Source organism: Pristiophorus japonicus, chromosome 8 (genome assembly GCF_044704955.1).
Source record: "Pristiophorus japonicus isolate sPriJap1 chromosome 8, sPriJap1.hap1, whole genome shotgun sequence".
Classification (NCBI taxonomy): domain Eukaryota; kingdom Metazoa; phylum Chordata; class Chondrichthyes; family Pristiophoridae; genus Pristiophorus; species Pristiophorus japonicus.
Genome location: NC_091984.1, coordinates 415,162 through 440,322, shown reverse-complemented (window position 1 = coordinate 440,322; position 25,161 = coordinate 415,162). Strand labels below are relative to the sequence as shown.

Sequence of the window (25,161 nt, the reverse complement as noted above, 5' to 3'; positions counted from 1 at the left end):
AAAGGGATGAGGTCCTACGAAACGAATTTAAGGAGCTAGGAGCTAAATTAAAAAGTAGGACCTCAAAAGTAGTAATCTCAGGATTGCTACCAGTGCCACGTGATAGTCAGAGTAGGAATCGCAGGATAGCTCAGATGAATACGTGGCTTGAGCAGTGGTGCAGCAGGGAGGGATTCAAATTCCTGGGGCATTGGAACCGGTTCTGGGGGAGGTGGGACCAGTACAAACCGGATGGTCTGCACCTGGGCAGGACCGGAACCAATGTCCTAGGGGGATTGTTTGCAAGGACTGTTGGGGAGGAGTTAAACTAATATGGCAGGGGGATGGGAACCAATGGAGGGAGACAAAAAGGAGATAAAAGCAAAAGACAGAAAGGAGAATAGTAAAAGTGGAGGGCAGAGAAACGCAAGACAAAGAACAAAAAGGGCCACTGTACAACAAAATTCTAAAAGGACAAAGGGTGTTAAAAAAACAAGCCTGAAGGCTTTGTGTCTTAATGCAAGGAGTATCCATAATAAGGTGGATGAATTAACTGTGCAAATAGATGTTAACAAATATGATGTGATTGGGATTATGGAGACATGGCTCCAGGATGATCAGGGCTGGGAACTCAACATCCAGGAGTATTCAACATTCAGGAAAGATAGAATAAAAGGAAAAGGAGGTGAGGTAGCATTGCTGGTTAAAGAGGAGATTAATACAATAATTAGGAATGACATTAGCTTGAATGATGTGGAATCTATATGGGTAGAGCTGCAGAACACCAAAGGGCAAAAAACGTTAGTGGGAGTTGTGTACAGACCTCCAAACAGTAGTAGTGATGTTGGGGAGGGCATCAAACAGGAAATTAGGGGTGCATGCAATAAAGGTGCGGCAGTTATAATGGGTGACTTTAATATGCATATAGATTGGGCTAACCAAACTGGAAGCAATACGGTGGAAGAGGATTTCCTGGAGTGCATAAGGGATGGTTTTCCAGACCAATATGTCAAGGAACCAACCAGGGGGGAGGCCATCTTAGACTGGGTGTTGTGTAATGAGAGAGGATTAATTAGCAATCTCGTTGTGCGAGACCCCTTGGGGAAGAGTGACCATAATATGGTGGAATTCTGCATTAGGATGGAGAATGAAACAATTAATTCAGAGACCATGGTCCAGAACTTAAAGAAGGGTAACTTTGAAGGTATGAGGCGTGAATTAGCTAGGATAGATTGGCGAATGATACTTAAGGGGTTGACAGTGGATGGGCAATGGCAGACATTTAGAGACCACATGGATGAACTACAACAATTGTACATTCCTGTCTGGCGTAAAATTAAAAAAGGGAAGGTGGCTCAACCGTGGCTATCAAGGGAAATCAGGGATAACATTAAAGACAAGGAAGTGGCATACAAATTGGCCAGAAATAGCAGCGAACCCGGGGACTGGGAGAAATTTAGAACTCAGCAGAGGAGGACAAAGGGGTTTGATTAGGGCAGGGAAAATGGAGTATGAGAAGAAGCTTGCAGGGAACATTAAGACGGATTGCAAAAGTTTCTATAGATATGTAAAGAGAAAAAGGTTAATAAAGACAAATGTAGGCCCCCTGCAGTCAGAATCAGGGGAAGTCATAACGGGGAACAAAGAAATGGCGGACCAATTGAACAAGTACTTTGGTTCGGTATTCACTAAGGAGGACACTAACAACCTTCCGGATATAAGAAGGGTCAGAGGGTCTAGTAAGGAGGAGGAACTGAGGGAAATCCTTATTAGTCGGGAAATTGTGTTGGGGAAATTGATGGGATTGAAGGCCGATAAATCTCCAGGGCCTGATGGACTGCATCCCAGAGTACTTAAGGAGGTGGCCTTGGAAATAGCGGATGCATTGACAGTCATTTTCCAACATTCCATTGACTCTGGATCAGTTCCTATCAAGTGGAGGGTAGCCAATGTAACCCCATTTTTTTAAAAAGGAGGGAGAGAGAAAACAGGGAATTATAGACCGGTCAGCCTGACATCGGTAGTGGGTAAAATAATGGAATCAATTATTAAGGATGTCATAGCAGCGCATTTGGAAAGAGGTGACATGATAGGTCCAAGTCAGCATGGATTTGTGAAAGGGAAATCATGCTTGACAAATCTTCTGGAATTTTTTGAGGATGTTTCCAGTAGAGTGGACAAGGGAGAACCATTTGATGTGGTATATTTGGACTTTCAGAAGGCTTTCAACAAGGTTCCACACAAGAGATTAATGTGCAAAGTTAGAGCACATGGGATTGGGGGTAGTGTGCTGACGTGGATTGAGAACTGGTTGTCAGACAGGAAGCAAAGAGTAGGAGTAAATGGGTACTTTTCAGAATGGCAGGCAGTGACTAGTGGGGTACCACAAGGTTCTGTGCTGGGGCCCCAGCTGTTTACATTGTACATTAATGATTTAGACGAGGGGATTAAATGTAGTATCTCCAAATTTGCGGATGAGACTAAGTTAGGTGACAGTATGAGCTGCGAGGAGGATGCTATGAGGCTGCAGAGCGACTTGGATAGGTTAGGTGAGTGGGCAAATGCATGGCAGATGAAGTATAATGTGGATAAATGTGAGGTTGTCCACTTTGGTGGTAAAAACAGAGAGACAGACTATTATCTGAATGATGACAGATTAGGAAAAGGGGAGGTGCAACGAGACCTGGGTGTCATGGTGCATCAGTCATTGAAGGTTGGCATGCAGGTACAGCAGGCGGTTAAGAAAGCAAATGGCATGTTGGCCTTCATAGCGAGGGGATTTGAGTACAGGGGCAGGGAGGTGTTGCTACAGTTGTACAGGGCCTTGGTGAGGCCACACCTGGAGTATTGTGTACAGTTTTGGTCTCCTAACCTGAGGAAGGACATTCTTGTTATTGAGGGAGTGCAGCGAAGGTTCACCAGACTGATTCGCGGGATGGCAGGACTGACATATCAAGAAAGACTGAATCAACTTGGCTTGTATTCACTGGAGTTCAGAAGAATGAGAGGGGACCTTATAGAAACGTTTAAAATTCTGATGGGTTTAGACAGGTTAGATGCAGGAAGAATGTTCACAATGTTGGGGAAATCCAGAACCAGGGGTCACAGTCTAAGGATAAGGGGTAAGCCATTTAGGAGCGAGATGAGGAGAAACTTCTTCACCCAGAGAGTGGTGAACCTGTGGAATTCTCTGCCACAGAAAGTTGTTGAGGCCAATTCACTAAATATATTCAAAAAGGAGTTAGATGTAGTCCTTACTACTAGGGGGATCAAGGGGTATGGCGAGAAAGCAGGAATGGGGTACTGAAGTTGCAAGATCAGCCATGATCTCATTGAATGGTGATGCAGGCTCGAAGGGCTGAATGGCCTACTCCTGCACCTATTTTCTATGTTGCTATGTTTGTATGATAATTCTACATAGTTTCTGATTTCTGGTGCAAGGGCCTTTCTCTCACTAAAGCTCCAGGGTATAAAGCACAAAGCAGATTTCATTAAACTTACCTTTTTGGTGGCAGCTGCTTGCTAGGCCTTATCAATGCCTAGAAAACCTGAGAGAGGCAAGGAGCCTAATAAGAACATAAGAAATAGAAGCAGGAATAGACCATTCGGCCCCTCGAGCCTGCTCCGCCATTCAATAAGATCATGGCTGATCTGATCATGGACTCAGCTCCACTTCCCCGCCCGCTCCCCATAACCCTTTACTCCCTTATAGTTCAAAAATCTGTCTATCTCTGCCTTAAATATATTCAATGACCCAGCCTCCACAGCTCTCTGGGGTAGAGAATTCCACAGGTTTACAACCTTATGAGAGAAGAAGTTCCTTCTCATCTCAGCTTGAAATGGGCGACCCCTTATTCTGAAACTATGCCCCATAGTTCTAGATTCCCCCACGAGGGGAAACATCCTCTCTGCATCTACCCTGTCAAGCCCCCTCAGAATCTTATACGTTTCAATAAGATCATCTCTCATTCTTCTAAACTCCAATAAGTATCGGCCCAACCTGCTCAACCTTTCCTCATAAGACAACCCCTTCATCTCCGGAATCAACCTAGTGAACCTACTCTGAACTGCCTCCAATGCAAGTATATCCTTCCTTAAATACAGAGACCAAAACTGCACGCAGTACTCCAGGTGTGGCCTCACCAATACCCTGTACAGTTGTAGCAGGACTTCTCTGCTTTTATACTCCATCCCCCTTGCAATAAAGGCCAACATTCCATTGGCCTTCCTGATCACTTGCTGTACCTGCATACTAACTTTTTGCGTTTCATGCACAAGGACCCCCAGGTCCCTCTGTACTGCAACATTTTGTAATATCTCCCCATTTAAATAATAATTTTTTCTATTTTTTCTACCAAAGTGAATACCTCACATTTTCCCACATTGTACTCCATCTGCCAAATGTTTGCCCACTCACTTAGCCTGTCTATATCCCTTTGCAAATTTTTTGTGTCCTCCTCACAATTTGTTTTCCCACCCATCTTTGTATCATCAGCAAACTTGGCTACATTACACTCGGTCCCTTCATCCAAGTCATTAATATAGATTGTAAATAGTTGATGCCCCAGCACTGATCCCTGTGGCACCCCACTAGTTACTGTTTGCCAACCGGAAAATGACCCATTTATCCCGACTCTCTGTTCTCTGTTAATTAGCCGATCCTCTGTCCTCTAATGCCTGTTTCAGGCAAGCGCCTCGGGTATCTGTTGTGGGTCGAATGTTGTTCAAGCATCCAAGGGGCTCAGGATGTTGGTCCACAAAACTGGGCCTCGTCGCAGCTGGTTCACTCCTCTACAAAACTAATACAAGGTGATCAAGGTGATCAAGGGAATGGCCTGTGTTATGCCTTTAGATGCTCTGATAATGACTCCACGAGGCAATGTGTTGTACTTGAACTGTAGTGACCTTAGTCCTTTATTGTTAACTCCAGGGTGAGGATCACACCTGGTGGCCTGTCTTTTATACTAGGCCTGGCACACCTGTACAGGTAACCTACAAGTCTCCCACTGCTGTGCCCTCTGGTGGCACACCTTAGTGACCATACAGCTGGTGTACAAGTTTCCCATAGTAGTGCCCTCTGGTGGCACATCATATGTAATAGTACAAGCAGTAAACATGTCTGGATACATGACAGTCTGAAACTGTGGCTCCCACTGACAACGCACTCAATGAAACTGGTTCAAACCCAACTTAATGAAAAAATACTTGCATTTGTATAGCACCTTTCATGACCTCAGGAAATCCCAAAATGCTTAATAGCCAGTTATATACTTAATTAGAAGTGTAGTCACAGCAAGGTCCCACAAGCAGTAACCTGATAATGACCAGAGCATCTGTTTTAGAGGTTGGGGAATAAACATTGGTCTGGGCTCCAGGGAGAGCTCTTCTTCAGAATAGTATCATAGGATCTTTTACATCCACCTGAGAAGGCAGACGGGGCCTCAGTTTAACATCTCATCTGAAAGACGGCACCTCCGACAGTGCTGCACTCCCTCAGAACTGACCTTCCGACAGTGTGGCGCTCCCTCAGTACTGCCCCTCCGACAGTGCGGCACTCCCTCAGTACTGCCCTTCCGACAGTGCGGCGCTCCCTCAGTACTGCCCCTCCGACAGTGCAGCACTCCCTCAGTACTGCCCTTCCGACAGTGCGGCGCTCTCTCAGTACTGCCCCTCCGACAGTGCGGCGCTCCCTCAGTACTGCCCCCTCCGACAGTGCTGCACTCCCTCAGCACTGCCCCTCCGACAGTGCGGCACTCCCTCAGTACTGCCCCTCCGACAGTGCGGTGCTCCCTCAGTACTGCCCCCTCCGACAGTGCAGCACTCCCTCAGCACTGCCCCTCCGACAGTGCGGGGCTCCCTCAGCACTGCCCCTCTGACAGTGCGGCACTCCCTCAGCACTGCACCTCTGACAGTGAGGAGCTCCCTCAGCACTGCACCTCTGACAGTGCGGCACTCCCTCAGTACTGCATTGAGAGTGACAGCCTAGAGTTTTGTGTTCAAGTCTGTAGAGTCGGACTTGGACCCACAAAGTCTAACTCTGAGGCAAGACTGCTACCCACTGAACCATGGCTGGCACCTAATGAAACAGAGCAATCACTTTAATTATTACCAAATATCAATTATTTTTGTGCTCATGACAAATAATGCTACATTGGATAGGAACATAATCATGTTGATTTAATTTTATGGATGAGTCATTTGGAACTTATTGAATTACAATTCCTATGGGCTGGATTGCCCGGTCCTTTACGCTGGGGGTTTTCGCCCAGAGCGGTGTGAAAGGCAGCGTGGTCTCCAGCGGCCCACCGCGATCCTCCGCTCAGGTTTTGCGGCGGTGCGGAGCAGGACCAAGGCGGGAAAGCTGCGCCGGGTGTACAACGTCTCTGGCTGCGACACCGGCGTGAGTTCAGAGTTTTGCCCGACCCGTCCGCCCCTCAGCGCGCCTGCAACTGACCGCCTGGGATACCAGAGCGGTCCAGCGATCCCGGCGGCCCGAGAGGATGGTACGCGCGAGTGTTTCTTCTGTTCGTTTTTTGTGCGATTTGTGTCGCGGTGGCGTGGGCGATGTTTGGGAATGTTTTTGTGGGGTTTTTGTTCCATCCCCGGCGTTTCTGGGAGCGCTCCCGTCCCGGCTCTTTATCTCGGGAGTTTCCCTTCCTTGTGGCCCGAGAGGTGTACACCTCCCTTCGCGCTGCACCCCTGACGCAGGGCCCAGCTGACCAAACTTAACCGCTAAGGTGCAAGCTATCCCCGGCCGCTAACATTCCCGCCCCGTCGCCATTATCGCCCCGACAACAGAAAATCCTAAAAACCAGCCCTTTGTGTTTAAAGCAAGAGACATATATACTTCGTATCTGGTCATGAGTCAGTATGATGAAATATTCACAGTTATGCCTCCCAAAAGGATTGTCGGTAGTTTCATATTTAGATTGATGAAATGACCTTTTTGTGGGCCATAAAGTGTTCAATATATATCAGGCAGAGACAGGGGGCTGCAGTAAAATGTTCTGATACTGCGGGGCAAACCTCCAAACTGAAACAAGGTCATCCGCATAAAGAGTGAAGATGATCACAGATAGTTGAATCTGTTGAACATTAATCGTTGTAAACGTTACTATGTTAAGATCATAAGACATAAGAATTAGGAGCAGGACTCGGCCATTCGGCCCCTCGAGCCTGCTCCGCCATTTAATGAGATCATGGCTGATCATCGACCTCAACTCCACTTTCCCCCCAATCCCCATATCCCTCGATTCCCTTAATATCCAAAAATCTAACGATCTCAGTCTTGAATATACTCAACGACTGAGCCTCCACAGCCCTCTGGGGCAGAGAATTCCAAAGATTCACCCCCCTCTGAGTGAAGAAGTTTCTCCTCATCTCAGTCCTAAATGGCCGACCCCTTATCCTGAGACTGTGACCCCTGGTTCTAGACTCCCCAGCCCGGGGGAAAACCCTGCATCTACCCCGTCAAACTCTGTAAGAATGTTGTATGTTTCAATGAGATCACCTCTCATTCTTCTAAACTTTAGAGAATATCAGCCTAGTCTGCTCAATCTCTCCTCATAGGACAATCCCCCCATCCCAGGAATCAGTCTGGTGAACCTTCGTTGCACTCCCTCTATGGTAAGTATATCCTTCCTTAGGTAAGGAGACCAAAACTGTGCACAATACCCCAGGTGTGGTCTCACCAGGGCGCTATATAAATGCAGTAAGACATCTTTACTCTTATAATCCAATCCTCCTGTAATAAAGGCCAACACACCATTTGCTTCAATCACTTGCTGTACCTGCAGGTTAACTTTCAGTGATTGGTGTACAAGGACACCCAGGTCCCTCTGAACACCAACATTTCCCAATCTCTCACCATTTAAAAAAATCTGCTTTTCTAGTTTCCCTACCAAAGTGGAGAACTTCACATTTCTCCACATTATATTAGTTGTCAAAGGTACATCTTGTTGAATGGGAATTATTGCTAAACACATTAAATGGGTCAATAAAGCACTTACTCGGTTGTACACTGCAATCTCCATTAGTAGGGAGTGGGAATAATTATTTAGCTCTTTCACAGAGCATGGCCTCCTCTGAGCTGCATCAATTGATGATTCTCGGATTTCACAATGTGATTGAAGCCTTTAGGAATATCATCGTCACCATAGGCAGTCCCTCGGAAATGAGGAAGACTTGTTTCCACTCTTAGAATCCATAGGTGGCTGAACAGTCCAATGCGAGAGCCACAGTCTCTGTCACAGGTGGGACAGACAGTGGTTGAGGGAAGGGGAGGGTGGGACTGGTTTGCCGCACGCTCCTTCCGCTGCCTGCGCTCGGTTTCTGCATGCTCTCGGTGATGAGACTCGAGGTGCTCAGCGCCCTCCCGGAAGCACTTCCTCCACTTAGGGCGGTCTTTGGCCAGGGATTCCGAGGTGTCAGTGGGGATGTTGCACTTTTTCAGGGAGCTTTTCAGGGTGTCCCTGTAACGTTTCCTCTGCCCACCTTTGGCTCGTTTGCCATGAAGGAGTTCCGAGTAGAGCGCTTGCTTTGGGAGTCTCGTGTCGGGCATGCGAACAATGTGGCCTGCCCAGCGGAGCTGGTCGAGTGTGGTCAGTGCTGGGGATGTTGGCCTGATCGAGGACACTGATGTTGGTGCGTCTGTCCTCCCAGGGGATTTGTAGGAACTTGCGGAGGCATCGTTGGTGGTATTTCTCCAGCGACTCGAGGTGTCTACTGTACATGGTTCATGTCTCTGAGCCATACAGGAGGATGGGTATCACTACAGCCCTGTAGACCACGAGCTTGGTGGTAGATTTGAGGGCTTGATCTTCAAACACTCTTTTCCTCAGGCGGCCGAAGGCTGCACTGGTGCACTGGAGGTGGTGTTGAATCTCGTCATCAAATGTCTTCTCTTGTTGATAGGAGGCTCCCAGGTATGGGAAATGGTCCACGTTGTCCAGGGCTGCACCGTGGATCTTGATGACTGGGGGGCAGTGCCGTGCGGCGAGGACAGGCTGGTGGAGGACCTTTGTCTTACGGATGTTGAGCGTAAGGCCCTTGCTTTCGCATGCCTCAGTAAAAACGTCGACTATATCCTGGAGTTCAGCCTCGGAATGTGCGCGGACACAGGCATCGTCCACGTGCTGTAGCTCGACGACAGAGGTTGGGGTGGCCTTTGACCTGGCCTGGAGACGGTGAAGGTTAAACAGCTTCCCACAGGTTCTGTAGTTTAGTTCCACTCCAGCGGGGAACTTGTTGAGTGTGAGGTGGAGCATGGCAGTGAGGAAGATTGAGAAGAGGGTTGGAGCAATGACGCAGCCCTGTTTGACCCCGGTCCGGACATGGATTGGGTCTGTGATGGATCCGTTGGTGAGGATCACGGCCTGCATGTCATCATGGAGCAGGCGAAGGATGGTGATGAACTTTTGGGGGCATCCGAAACGGAGGAGGACGCTCCATTGACCCTCACTGTTGACAGTGTCAAAGGCCTTTGTAAGATAAAGAAGGCCATATATAGGGGCTGACGCTGTTCCCTGCATTTTTCCTGCAGCTGTCGCGCTGCAAAGATCATGTCCGTTGTGCCCCGTAGGGGATGAAATCCGCACTGTGATTCCGGGAGGAGCTCCTCGGCCACAGGGAGAAGACGATTGAGGAGAACTCTAGCGACAACTTTCCCAGTGGCTGATAGCAGGGAGATTGCCCTGTAGTTGCCGGAGTTGGACTGGTCCCCTTTTTAAAAAATGGTCACAATCACTGCATCGCTGAGATCCCCCGGCATGCTCTCCTCCCTCCAGATGAGAGAGATGAGGTCATGTATCCGCGCCAACAGCGCCTCTCCGCCATACTTTAGCACCTCAGCAGGGATTCCATCCGCACCCGTAGCCTTGTTATTCTTGAGCTGTTTTATGGCTTTGCCTACCTCGTTGGGGTTTCACGGAGTTGGTGGCGGGTCGCATGCTGCGGGATGGAGTCGAGAGCACTCAGTCAAAGGCAGAGTCTCGATTGAAGAGATCTTCAAAGTGCTCCTTCCATCGGACCCTGACAGCCTCGGTGTCCTTGATGAGTGTTTTCCCGTTCTTGGCCAGGAGTGGGGTGGGGCCTTGGGAGTTTGAACCGTAGGTGGCCTTGACTGCAATGAAGAATCCTCGCACATCATGGCTGTTGACCAGTTATTGTTTCTCCTGGGCTTTCTCCACCCACCACCTGTTCTTCGGTCCCGGGTGTTTTGTTGGACCTCAGCCTTGAGCCGCCTGTAATGTTGCTTTGCTGCTCCAGAATTGGGTTGTTGCTTGAGGCTCAGAAATGCTCTGTGCTTTAAGTCCTGAGGCAAATACCTTAATGTTTTGCTCTTTGGGCACTGTTTAGGTGCATGCCATTGAGCTCTCCTAGGCCTAATACTGGGCCTGCAATTTTGGGGGTCAGAGTGATCAGAAATGCAGACAAATTGCACAACATTTGCAGGGAATTGCAGACCTGTCTCTAAATTGTCAGACTGCGTGTTCGACATTCAGCACGGGAGGAGCAGAAATTTCCTCCAACTAAATATTGGGAAGACAGAAGCCATTGGCTTCGGTCCCCGCTACAAACTCTGTTCCCTAACTACCGACTCCACCCCATTCCCTGGCAACGGGTCAGAGGATGAAAATGTGAGGTTATCCACTTTGGCAGTGTCATGTATCTTACATTATTATATATAACTGTATCCTTAAATGCAATACATGACTGTAATAAGATATGACCTGTAACCACCAGCATACCTTACCACCGGGGGTGCACTGGCAAGAGACAGGTATATAAGGACAGGTCTCAGGCAAGTGCAGCATTCCAGAGCTGTGAAATAAAGGTGCAGGTCCAGAGTGACCTTGAGTTCACTACATGCCTCGTGTGAGTCTGTACTGAGGGGACAGGACTTTACAGTGGCGACGAGTTACGTGATTACAGAATCCACAGAATGGCGAACAACGGATCAGATGAAAAGTACAATGCGGGAGACAATTGGGAGGACTTTATAGAAAGGCTCCAGCAAAGCTTTGTAACCAATGACTGGTTAGGCGACGATAAGGCAGACAAGAGAAGAGTCCATCTCTTGACCAACTGTGGCTCGAAAACATACGCTTTAATGAAGGATCTGTTGGCACCCGAGAAACCAGCAAGCAAGTCGTTTGAAGAATTGAGCACACTGGTAAGAGACCACCTGAAGCCAGCGAGCAGCCTACACATGGCCAGACACAGGTTCTACAACTACAGATGCTGTGTGGGCCAGAGCATACCCGACTTCGTGGCGGAACTTCAGAGGTTGGCTAGTTTATGTGAGTTCTCCGATGAACTGAGGAGAGAAATGCTGAGAGACTTTTTCATTGAAGGAATAGGCCACGCAGGCATATTCCGAAAACTCATAGAGACCAAGAACCTGACCTTAGAGGCAGCAGCACTGGTTGCACAGACATTCTTGGTAGGGGAAGAAGAAACGAGGTTGATTTACAATGCAGGTACGACAACTAACGAAATATCGGAGCCAGAAGTTCACAGCATTAAACAAGCTGCTACCCCCACACACAGACAAAACCGGGAGAACAGGCTCTCGACACCAGGCAGAAGCCATCAAGGGCCACAGGAACAGCCGTTCACACCTCATCAATCCACAATGCGAGCAATCAACTACAAACTGAGAGAAGCTCAAGAGAGATCAGCCAGACACAGCTCATTCTTTGGGAACACTTTGAACAATGAAACAGGTCTGTGCTGGAGGTGTAGGGGTGGGCACTCGTCAAGGGGATGTTGATTTCAGCAGGCTGTTTGCAGAAATTGTGAAAATACAGGGCATTTGGCCCGCATGTGCAAAAAAACGGCAGCTCGGCTGGTATACGAATCGGATGGGTCGGAAAACGGACCAGAAGATGGTGGGGACAGTACCCGGGACACCAATGTACAGCGGGTCAACACAATCAATGGCCGCTGCTCCTACAACAGGACGCCTCCTATAATGATGAGGGTCCTACTCAACGGGATATCTGTCAACATGGAGCTGGATATGGGAGCGAGTCAATCTCTCATGGGCGCTCAACAATTTGAACAACTGTGGCCGCATAAAAGACAGACCAAAACTCACAAGGGTCGACACCACACTAAGGACCGATACCAAAGAAATCGTACCAGTCCTCGGCAGCGCCATGCTCTCTGTCACACACAAAGGGACAGTGAACCGACTTCCCTTGTGGATTGTCCCCGGAGACCCCCAGCACTGCTGGGGAGAAGCTGGCTGGCAAAACTAAACTGGAAATGGGATGATGTCCATGCCATGTCATTAGAGGAACGGACCTCCTGCTCAACAGTTATAAAGTGATTTGAACATCTCTTTCAGCCAGGTGTGGGCACTTTCAAAGGGGCCAAAGTCAAAATCTACATCACACAGGATGCTAGACCGGTCCATCACAAGGCCAGAGCTGTACCCTATGTGATGAGGGAAAAGATTGAACACGAACTTCACTACATGCCTCGTGTGAATCTGTACTGAGGGGACAGGACTTTACAGGTAGAAAGAATAAAAAAGAAAATTATTATTTAAGACTACAAAATGCTGCAGTACAGCGGGATCTGGGAATCCTTGTTGATGAAACACAAAAAATCTGCAAAGGGATATAGACAGGTTAAATGAGAGGGCAAACATTTGGCAGATGGAGAATAATGTGGGAAAATGTGAAGTTATCCACTTTGGCAGAAATAATAGAAAAGCAAATTATAATTTAAATGGAGAAATATTGCAAAGTGCTGCAGTACAGCGGGACCTGGGGGTCCTTGTGCATGAAACACAAATAGTTAGTATGCAGGTAATCAGGAAGGAAATTTGTGTGGACACATGGAGAAGCTGAAGCAGGACACGGAGAGGGAGCGTTCTGACTGAGGGACACGGAGAGGGAGCGTTCTGACTGAGGGACACGGAGTGGGAGCGTTCTGACTGAGGGACACGGAGAGGGAGCGTTCTGACTGAGGGACACGGAGAGGGAGCGTTCTGACTGAGGGACACGGAGAGGGAGCGTTCTGACTGAGGGACACGGAGTGGGAGCGTTCTGACTGAGGGACACGGAGTGGGAGCGTTCTGACTGAGGGACACGGAGAGGGAGCGTTCTGACTGAGGGACACGGAGTGGGAGCGTTCTGACTGAGGGACACGGAGTGGGAGCGTTCTGACTGAGGGACACGGAGTGGGAGCGTTCTGACTGAGGGACACGGAGTGGGAGCGTTCTGACTGAGGGACACGGAGTGGGAGCGTTCTGACTGAGGGACACGGAGTGGGAGCGTTCTGACTGAGGGACACGGAGAGGGAGCGTTCTGACTGAGGGACACGGAGTGGGAGCGTTCTGACTGAGGGACACGGAGTGGGAGCGTTCTGACTGAGGGACATGGAGTGGGAGCGTTCTGACTGAGGGACACAGAGAGGGAGCGTTCTGACTGAGGGACACAGAGAGAAACCGGTGTTGTTCTGTGAGGAGGATGAGATTCTGATCTGCGGCAGTTGTGCAGAATCTCCCGCACATTCAGCCCACTGGTTCCTGCTAACTCCCGGTCTCCGAAATCCTGACTCGCCGACCTCAGGGCCTACCGACTCACCGACCTCAGGGCCTACTGGCTCACTGACCTCAGGGCCTACCGACTCACCGACCTCAGGGCCTACCGACTCACCGACCTCAGGGCCTACCGACTCACCGACCTCAGGGCCTACCGGCTCACTGACCTCAGGGCCTACCGACTCACCGACCTCAGGGCCTACCGACTCACTGACCTCAGGGCCTCCCGACTCACTGACCTCAGGACCTACCGACTCACCGACCTCAGGGCCTACCGACTCACCGACCTCAGGGCCTACCGACTCACTGACCTCAGGGCCTACCGACTCATCGACCTCAGGGCCTACCGACTCACTGACCTCAGGGTCTACCGACTGACCGACCTCAGGGCCTACCGACTCACTGACCTCAGGGCCTACCGACTCATCGACCTCAGGGCCTACCGACTCACTGACCACAGGACATACCGACTCACTGACCACAGCACCTACCGACTCACCGACCTCAGGATCTACCGACTCACCGACCTCAGGGCCTACCGACTCATCGACCTCAGGGCCTACCGACTCACTGACCTCAGGACATACCGACTCACTGACCACAGCACCTACCGACTCACTGACCTCAGGAACTACCGACTCACCGACCTCAGGGCCTACCGACTCACCGACCTCAGGGCCTACCGACTCACTGACCTCAGGGCCTACCGACTCACCGACCTCAGGACCTACCGACTCACCGACCTCAGGGCCTACCGACTCACCGACCTCAGGGCCTACCGACTCACCGACCTCAGGACCTACCGACTCACCGACCTCAGGGCCTACCGACTCACCGACCTCAGGGCCTTACCGACTCACCGACCTCAGGGCCTACCGACTCACTGACCTCAGGGCCTACCGACTCACAGACCTCAGGGTCTACCGACTCACTGACCTCAGGGCCTCCCGACTCACTGACCTCAGGGCCTCCCGACTCACTGACCTCAGGGTCTACCGACTCACTGACCTCAGGGCCTACCGACCTCAGGGCCTACTGACTCAGTGACCTCAGGGCCTACCGACTCACCGACCTCAGGGCCTACCGACTCACCGACCTCAGGGCCTACCGACTCACAGACCTCAGGGCCTACCGACTCACAGACCTCAGGGCCTACCGACTCACAGACCTCAGGGCCTACCGACTCACAGACCTCAGGACCTACCGACTCACCGACCTCCCGACTAACTGACTCACTGACCTCAGGGCCTACCGACTCACCGACCTCAGGGCCTACCGACTCACTGACCTCAGGGCCTACCGACTCACTGACCTCAGGGCCTACCGGCTCACTGACCTCAGGGCCTACCGACTCACCAACATCAGGGCTTTACCGGCTCACCGACCTCCCGACTAACTGACCTTAGGGCCTTATCGACTCCCAGGACAACACAGGAAACTACATCCAGCTGCGTTCCCCTCCGCAGATTGGGCCGAAGGGACTCCGGGCCGGCCCAGGACAACAGAGGGCTGGCGGCGCCCATGGAGCAATGCCAGGGGAGTAACCTACTGCTGACTTATATTTTAGACTTGTAATTAACTTTTAATCAACTTTTAATCTACTTTTAATCTACATTTAAACTTCTAATCAACCTGAGTAACTTTTTGGACAATTTGGGAAAACTTTTAAACAACTTGGAGAATTCTTCCTTTGAAACCTCTGGAGAAACTTTTAAATAACTTTGGAAAACTTTGGAAGAAACTTTTCAAACATCCCTTGGAACTCCAGGAATCGCAAGGATGTGCGCATCACCCGCGACATGACAGGAGCTGATGACTGCTGGACGGACCATCGCCTAATCCGATCCATTATTGACATCAACATAGCCCCAAAGCAGAAGCAGTGCCGCAAAAACGTCAATGCCGGGGCACTTAAAGACCCAACTAAGAGAGCCCTATACAGCCAGCACCTCACAGCTAACCTGGCGAGCGTTGATGACCCTGAGATGCTGAATGCCCGCAGCGCTTGGTCTGCCCTCCAGGCCTCTATAACTAGTGTCTGTGAAGAGACACTTGGTCACTCAACCAGAAAACACCAGGACTAGTTTGATGAAAATGATCAGGAGCTCTAAGAACTAATGCATCGCAAGCGCAGAGCATTTCTGAGCCTCAAGCAACAACCTAGGAGCAGCAAAACAACATTACAGACGGCTCAAGGCTGAGGTCCAACAAAAAACCCGGGACCTAAGAACAGGTGGTGGATGGAGAAAGCTCAGGAGATACAACAACTGGCTGACAGCCACGATATGCGAGAATTCTTCATCGCAGTCAAGGCCACTTACGGTCCAAACTCCCAAGGCTCACCCCACCGCTGGCCAAGAACGGGGAAACACTCATCAAGGACACCGAGGCTGTCAGGACCCACTGGAAGGAGCACTTTGAAGATCCCCTGAACCGAGACTCTGCCTTTGACTTGAGTGTTCTCGACTCCATCCCTCAGCATGCGACCCACCACCACCTCAGTGAGACCCCAGCACTGCACGAGGTAGGCAAAGCCATAAAACATAGAAACATAGAAAATAGGTGCAGGAGTAGGCCATTCGGCTCTTCAAGCCTGCACCACCATTCAATATGATCATGGCTGATCATTCCCTCAGTACCCCTTTCCTGCTTTCTCTCCATACCCCTTGACCCCTTTAGCCGTAAGGGCCATATCTAACTCCCTCTTGAATATATCCAATGAACTGGAATCAACAACTCTCCACGGCAGGGAATTCCACAAGTTAACAATTCTCTGAGTGAAGAAGTTTCTCCTCATCTCAGTCATAAATAGCCTACCCCTTATCCTAAGACTGTGTCCCCTGGTTCTGGACTTCCCAACATTGGGAACATTCTATCCGCATCTAACCTGTCCCGTCCGGTCAGAATCTAATGTTTCTATGAGATCCCCTCTCATCCTTCTAAACTCCAGTGTATAAAGGCCCAGTCGATCCAGTCTCTCCTCATATGTTAGTCCAGCCATCCCAGGAATCAGTCTGGTGAACCTTCGCTGCACTCCCTCAATAGCAAGAACATCCTTCCTCAGATTAGGAGACCAAAACTGAACACAATATTCCAGGTGAGGTCTCACCAAGGCCCTATACAACTGCAGTAAGACCTCCCTGTTCCGATACTGAAATCCTACAGTAGTGGGAACAATGTTGGAATCAATTATTAAAGATGAAATAGCAGCACATTTGGAAAGCAGTGACAGGATCGGTCCAAGTCAGCATGGATTTATGAAAGGGAAATCATGCTTGACAAATCTTCTGGAATTTTTTGAGGATGTAACTAGTAGAGTGGACAAGGGAGAACCAGTGGATGTGATGTATTTGGACTTTCAAAAGGCTTTTGACAAGGTCCCACATAAGAGATTGGTGTGCAAAATCAAAGCACGTGGTATTGGGGGTAATGTACTGGCATGGATCGAGAACTGGTTGGCAGATAGGAAGCAGAGAGTCGGGATAAACGGGTCTTTTTCAGAATGGCAGGCAGTGACTAGTGGAGTGCCGCAGGGCTCAGTGCTGGGACCCCAGCTCTTTACAATATACATTAATGATTTGGATGAAGGAATTGAGTGTAATATCTCCAAGTTTGCAGATGACACTAAACTGGGTGGTGGTGTGAGCTGTGAGGAGGATGCTAAGAGGCTGCAGGGTGATTTGGACAGGTTAGGTGAGTGGGCAAATGCATGGCAGATGCAGTATAATGTGGATAAATGTGAGGTTATCCACTTTGGTGGCAAAAACACAAAGGCAGAATATTATCTGAATGGTGGCAGATTAGGAAAAGGGAAGGTGCAACGAGACCTGGGTGTCATGGTTCATCAGTCATTGAAAGTTGGCATGCAGGTACAGCAGGCGGTGAAGAAGGCAAATGGCATGTTGGCCTTCATAGCTAGGGGATTTGAGTATCGGAGCAGGGAGGTCTGACTGCAGTTGTACAGGGCCTTGGTGAGGTCTCACCTGGAATATTGTGTTCAGTTTTGGTCTCCTAACGTATAAGATTCTGATGGGACGGGACAGGTTAGATGTGGGAAGAATGTTCCCGATGTTGGGGAAGTCCAGAACCAGGGGACACAGTCTTAGGATACGGGGTAGGCCATTTAGGACTGAGATGAGGAGAAACTTCTTCACTCAGAGAGATGTTAACCTGTGAAATTCCCTGCCGCAGAGAGTTGTGGAGGCCAGTTCATTGGATATATTCAAGAGGGAGTTAGATATGGCCCTTATGGCTAAAGCGATCAAGGGGTATGGAGAGAAAGCAGGAAAGGGGTACTGAGGGAATGATCAGCCACGATCTTATGGAATGGTGGTGCAGGCTCGAAGGCTGAATGGCCTACTCCTGCACCTATTTTCTATGTTTCTATCCCCTCGCTATGAAGGCCAACATACCATCTGTCTTCTTCACCGCCTGCTGTACCTGCATGCCAACTTTCAATGACTGATGTACCATGACACCCAGGTCTCGTTGCACCTCCCCTTTTCCTAATTTGCCGCCATTCAGATTATATTCTGTCTTCACGTTTTTGCCCCCAAAGTGGATAACCTCACATTTATCCACATTATACTGCATCTGCCATGCATTTGCAAAACAGCTCAAGAATAACAAGGCTACGGTAGCGGATGGAATCCCTGCTGAGGCACTAAAGTATGGCGGAGAGGCGCTGTTGGCGCAGATACATGACCTCATCTCTCTCATCTGGAGGGAGGAGAGCATGCCGGGGGATCTCAGCGATGCAGTGATTGTGACTATCTTTAAAAAAGGGGACCAGTCCAACTGCGGCAACTACAGGGCAATCTCCCTGCTGTCAGCCACTGGGAAAGTTGTCGCTAGAGTTCTCCTCAATCGTCTTCTCCCTGTGGCCGAGGAGCTCCTCCCGGAATCACAGTGCGGATTTCATCCCCTACGGGGCACACCGCACATGGTCTTTGCAGCACGACAGCTGCAGGAAAACTGCAGGGAACAGCACCAGCCCTTACACATGGCCTTCTTCGATCTTACAAAGGACTTTGACACTGTCAACTCGAGGGTCTATGGAGCATCCTCCTCTGTTTTGGATGCCCCCAAAGTTTTGTCAACATCCTTTGCCTGCTCCACAACGACATGCCGTGATCCTTACCAACGGATCCACCACAGACCCAATCCACGTCTGAACCGGGGTCAAACAGGGCTGTGTCATCGCCCCAACCCTCTTCTCAATCTTCCTCGTTGCCATGCTCCACCTCACAGTCAACAAGTTCCCCGCTGGAGTGGAACTAAACTACAGAACCAGTGGGAAGCTGTTCAACCTTCGCCATCTCCAGGCCAGATCCAAGATCACGCTAACCTCTGTCGTCGAACTACAGCACGTGGACGACGTCTGCGTCGAGAGGCTGAACTTCAGGATATAGTCGATGTATTTACTGAGGTATACGAAAGCATGGGCCTTACGCTCAACATCCGTAAGACAAAGGTCCTCCACCAGCCTGTCCTCGCCGCACAGCACTGCCCCCCAGTCATCAAGATCCACGGTGCGGCCCTGGACAACGTGGACCATTTCCCATACCTCGGGAGTCTCTTATCAACAAGAGCAGACATTGATGAGACGATTCAACGCCGCCTACAGTGCGCCAGCACAGCCTTCGGCTTTCTGAGGAAAAGAGTGTTTAAAGACCAGGCCCTCAAATCTACAGGGCTGTAGTGATACCCGCCTTCCTGTGTGGCTCAGAGACATCGACCATGTACAGTAGACACCTCAAATCGCTGGAGATATACCACCAACGATGTCTCCGCAAGATCCTGTGGATCCCCTGGGAGGACAGACGCATCAACATCAGTGTCCTCGACCAGGCCAACATCCCCAGTATTGAAGCACTGACCACACTCAACCAGCTCCGTTGGGCAAGCCACATAGTTCACATGCCAGACACGAGACTCCCTAAGCAAGCTCTCTACTTGGAACTCCTTCACGGTAAACGAGCCAAAGGTGGGCAGAGGAAACGTTACGAGGACACCCTCAAAGCCTCCCTGATAAAGTGCAACATCCCCACTGACACCTGGGAACCCCGAGCCAAAGACCGCCCTATTGGAGAAAGTGCATCCGGGAGGGCGCTGAGCACCTTGAGTCTCATCGCCGAGAGCATGAAGAGGTCAAGTGCAGGCAGCGGAAGGAGCGTGCGGCAAACCAGTCCCACCCTCCCCTTCCCTCAACGACTATCTGTCCCACCTGTGACAAAGTCTGTGGCTCTCGTATTGGTTCAGACAACAAAGAACTCACTTCAGTAGTGGAAACAAGTCTTCCTCGATTCCGAGGGACTGCCTATGAGGATGAATCAGGAAGGCAAATGGAATGTTGGCCTTTATTGCAAGGGGGATAGAGTATAAAAGCAGAGAAGTCCTGCTACAACTGTACAGGGTATTGGTGAGGCCACACCTGGAGTACTGCGTGCAGTTTTGGTCTCCGTATTTAAGGAAGGATATACTTGCTTTGGAGGCTGTTCAGAGAAGGTTCACTAGGTTGATTCCGGAGATGACGGGGTTGACTTATGAAGATAGGTTGAGTAGGTTGGGCCTATACACATTGGAGTTCAGAAGAATAAGAGGTGATCTTATCGAAACATACAAGATAATGAGGGGGCTCGACAAGGTTCAGGAACGGGTTTGTGTGCTGCCCATGCTGCGACCCATCAACCCCATGCCGACCCCCCCGGGAAATTGCCCCATGGGATTAGCGCCGCCGCCGGTCGGTGCTGATTGGTCCTTACTACACAGTATAAATGTACACCAGGCCCATGCTTGAGAGAAGGTCACTCTGTGACCTGTCATTTATTCCTCAGCACTCAAGTGCAGGAAGTGGGTGGAGCTTCCCCTTTTATACCTGAAGGTCCAGGTTAGGAGTGTCTCCCACCTAGTGGTCAGTTCTCACGGTGTACAACTTAGGTCAGATCATGGGTTACAATGCTGGTTGAATACATGACATCACCTCCCCCCCAAAGTCTTATTGGGATCACAGGTTGAGTCTCTCTGGTGGTTTACGCTCCCTTGTAGAGCGCCTGAGTTGGGGCTCCGGTTGTTGGGCACTGGCCTGAGTGTCTGCTGTTTGCGGTGCCTCAGGCCTGTCCGGACTGCCCACAGTGACTGGGCTCTCCTCCACTTGGTTCTGGTGTTCGGTCACCTGTGGTGGAGTGAACTCTATATCGTGTTCTTCCTCTGCTTCTTCTATGGGGTTGCTGAACCTCCTCTTTGTTTGATACACATGTTTGCGGCAGATTTGTCCATTGGTAAGTTTAACTACCAGAATCCTATTTCCCTCTTTGGCAATCACAGTGCCTGCGAGCCATTTGGGCCCTGCAGCGTAGTTGAGGACAAAGACAGGGTCATTGACATCGATACATCGCGCCCTCGCATTCCTGTCATGGTAGTCACATTGTGACTGGCGCCTGCTCTCAACAATTTCTTTCATGGTGGGGTGTATAAGGGATAACCGGGTTTTGAGCGTCCTTTTCATTAGCAGCTCTGCGGGTGGAACCCCTGTGAGTGAGTGTGGTCGGGATCTATAGGCCAACAGGTGGCGTGATAAGCGTCTTTGTAGAGAACCTCCTTGGATTCTGAGCATCCCCTGTTTGATTATCTGCACTGCTCGTTTCACCTGGCCGTTTGAGGCCGGCTTGAACGGTGCCATTCTAACATGGTTAATTCCATTGCCTGCCATGAAGTCCTGGAATTCAGTGCTTGTGAAGCACGGGCCATTGTCGCTGACCAAGATGTCCGGTAGACCGTGGGCGGCGAACATTGCCCGTAGACTTTCTACCGTGGCAGAGGATGTGCTTGAATTTAAAATGTCACACTTGATCCATTTGGAGTAGGCGTCTACTACAACCAAAAACATTTTCCCCATGAAAGGACCTGCATAGTCCACATGGATGTGTGACAAGGCTTGGCGGGCCATGGCCAGGGGCTAAGGGGGGCTTCCCTGGGTGCGTTGCCCAGCTGGGCACACGTGTTGCACCTGCGAACACAATGTTCCAGATCTGCGTCCATCCCTGGCCACCAAACGTGTGACCTGGCAATTGCCTTCATCGTGACAATGCCCGGGTGCTCATTGTGGAGTTCTCTGATGAACACCTCTCTGCTCATCTGGGGCATGACTACGCGGTTTCCCCACAGTAGGCAATCGGCCTGAATCGAGAGTTCATCCCTGCGCCTGTGAAATGGTTTAAATTTCTCGGGGCATGCCCCGTACGTGGCTGCCCAGTCCCCATTCAGGGCACATTTCTTGACTTGAGACAATAGCGGGTCTCTATTTGTCCAGACTTTAATCTGACGGGCTGTCACGGGTGAGCCTTCGCTTCCGAAAGTTTCAACAGCCATGACCATCTCAGCACCATGCTCAGTAGCCCCCTCAGTGGTGGCTAGTGGGAGCCTGCTGAGTGCATCGGCGCAGTTTTCAGTGCCCGGTCTGTGCCGAATTGTGTAGTCATAGGCGGCTAACGTGAGTGCCCACCTCTGTATGTGGGCCGACGCATTTGCATTTATGGCCTTATTGTCGGCCAAAAGGGACGTTTGGGGTTTGTGATCTGTCTCCAGCTCAAATTTCCTGCCAAACAGGTACTGGTGCATTTTCTTTACCGCATATACACATGCTAGCGCCTCCTTTTCTACCATCCCGTAGCCCCTTTCTGCCTGGGACAGACTTCTGGAGGCATAAGCTACCGGCTGTAACTAACCCTTGGCATTGACATGCTGCAACACACACCCGACACCATAGGACGACGCATCGCACGTTAACACAAGTTTCTTACATGGGTCATATAGCGTTAACACATTGTTGGAACATAACAAATTGCGTGCTCTATTAAAAGCCCTTTCCTGGCTGTCCCCCCAGACCCATTCGCGACCTTTGCGTAGGAGCACGTGTAGCGGCTCCAGCAGCGCGCTCAATTTGGGAAGAAAGTTACCAAAATAGTTCAGGAACCCCAGGAATGAACGCAGCTCCATCGTGTTACGGGGTCTGGGTGCTCTCTGGATCGCTTCCATCTTGGACGCAGTAGGGCTGATCCCGTCTGTTGCTACCCTCATCCCCAGGAATTCTACCTCTGGAGCTAAGAAGACGCACTTCGCCTTTTTCAGTCGCAGCCCTACCCGGTCCAGTCTGCGTAGCACCTCCTCCAGGTTGTGGAGATGTTCTTCAGTATCGTAATCCGTGATGAGGATGTCGTCCTGAAAAACCACTGTCCCTGGAATCGACTTGAGGAGACTTTCCATATTTCGTTGGAAGATCGCGGCGGCCGAGCGAATCCCGAACGGACATCTGTTGTACTCAAACAACCCCTTGTGTGTCGTGATGGTGGTCAGCTTCTTCGACTCACTCGCCAGCTCCTGGGTCATGTAAGCTGAGGTCAGGTCCAATTTTGAAAAAAGTTTGCCACCGGATAGCGTCGCAAAGAGGTCCTCAGCTCTCGGTAGCGGGTACTGGTCTTGGAGTGACACCCGATTGATGGTGGCCTTGTAATCGCCACATATCCTGACCGACCCATCAGCCTTGAGCACCGGCACAATCAGGCTCCCCTAGTCACTGAATTCGACTGGCGAGATGATGCCTTCCCTCAACAGGGGGTCCAATTCGCCTTCTATCTTTTCCCGCATCACGTACGGCACCGCTCTGGCCTTGTGGTGTACTGGCCTGGCGTCCGGGTTTATGTGAATCACTACCTTAGCCCCCATGAAAGTGCCGATGCCGGGTTGAAATAATGAGTCAAATTTGTCCAGGATCTGTAAGCATGATACTCGCTCCACAGAGGAAATTGCATTGACATCGCCCCATTTCTAGTTCATGACAGCAAGCCAACTCCTCCCCAGTAGTGTGGGACATCCCCTGGGACAATCCAGAGTGGCAACCTGTTCTCCGAATCTTTGTGGGTCACGACTACCGTGGCGCTGCCTAGCACCGGAATAATCTGCTTTGTGTAAGTCCGTAGCTGTGCGTCAATTGCCGATAATTTTGGCCTCCTGGCCTTGGATGCCCACAACTTTTCGAACTGTTTGATACCCATCAGGGACTGGCTGGCCCCCGTGTCTAGCTCCATTGATATAGGGATTCCATTGAGGAGCACTTTCATCATTATCAGTGGCGTCCTGGTGTATGAACTGTATATGTGCTCCACATGAACTCGCTGAACTTCAGCTTCCAGCGATTTCCCCCAGCATTCATTTCTGCAATTTCTGCAGGTATTTTGCTCATCTCTGCAAACTCCGGCTGAGTGTGTGCCTCCACGCATCCAACATGAGCTGCTGTTTGAAACAAAAGGTCCCTTGCCAGTCGATCGTCCCTGACTTCCCCTGTTATTGTCCTTGAGTGCACCATTAACAGGTGTTGATGGCCCCATTACTGGCCGCATTGTCCCTTGCAATGACGTGAGTCGCTGTTCAGCTTGCCATTGTCTCTGTCGACCTCCCCCTCTGGGTTCGACTACATGTTGGGGCATGCCCGACTGCCCTTGTCTGCCTGGAGAACTGTGTGCTGCTTTAACAATGTTGAATCTCTGTCCCAACCATTCCTTAACACAGTACCTCTTGTCTGTACTGCTCGTGGCCATGCTCGCGTGGTTTAAATCCCAGTTTCTCGTCGCCATTGATACGTCCTTACTACACAGTATAAATGCACACAAGGCCCATGCTTGAGAGAAGGTCAGTCTGTGACCTGTCCTTTATTCCTTAGCACTCAAGTGATGGAAGTGGGTGGAGTTGCCCTTTTATACCTGAAGGTCCAGGTTAGGAGTGTCTCCCACAAGTTCACCACCTAGTGGTCAGTGTTGTCACAGTGTACAACTGAGGTCAGATTATACATGGGTTACATTGCTGGTTGAATACATGACAGGTGCCACTGGAAGCTTTCCTCGACGGGGAGCTGTGTGTGAGACTGGGTGGCGTGTCCGCCCTTAAAGGGGAGGGCGCGCTGCCGGTGCCTCCATTTTATTTTAATTTTCGGCCGTCTCTGAGGTCGGCCCGACAACAGTTGCCACGGCTTCGGCCGGGCCGCCAACAGGCAGCCCGGCACCCCCTCTTGGGCACCAGGCCGCTGGCCCAGGTGAAACCCTCCCTGGTGGACCAGCGGGCCTAACTAAACTAAATGCAGAGCTCGCAGCGGCCCTCCCCTTTAACTGAGGGATGTTGTGACGTGTCAGCGTGGCGCTGATGCCCCCTTGCATCGGCCGAACCCACCCACTGGCACTTCTGCCCCGCAGCTGACCCGACATCCACACCGACCGTTAAAAGACCTGAGTATCAGTCAATCCCGCGCCCCACGGATTGGGGCAGAGAATAATCTTCCAGAATGGTGAGTACACCTACACTTAGTCCGGGGGCAATTTCTGCCCCATAAGATTCTGAGGGGGCTGAGCAGGGTAGATGCAGAGAGGATGTTTCCCCTCGTGGGGGAATCTAGAACTAGGGGCATAGTCTCAGAATAAGGGGTCGCCCAGCTAAGACGGAAATGAGGAGGAACTTCTTCTCTCTGAGGGTTGTAAATCTCTGCCCCAGAGAGCTGTGGAGGCTGGGTCATTGAATATATTTAAGACAGAGATAGACAGATTTTTGAATGATAAGGGGATAAAGGGTTATGGGGAGCG

At 50.5% G+C, this 25,161-nt stretch overlaps 1 protein-coding gene across 1 annotated transcript in view; it reads left to right on the top strand.

The window, feature by feature from the left end:
• LOC139268360 (atrial natriuretic peptide receptor 2-like) overlaps window positions 1-25,161 on the top strand; it is a 148,890-nt gene that overhangs the window by 100,854 nt on the left and 22,875 nt on the right. The window lies entirely within an intron of this gene.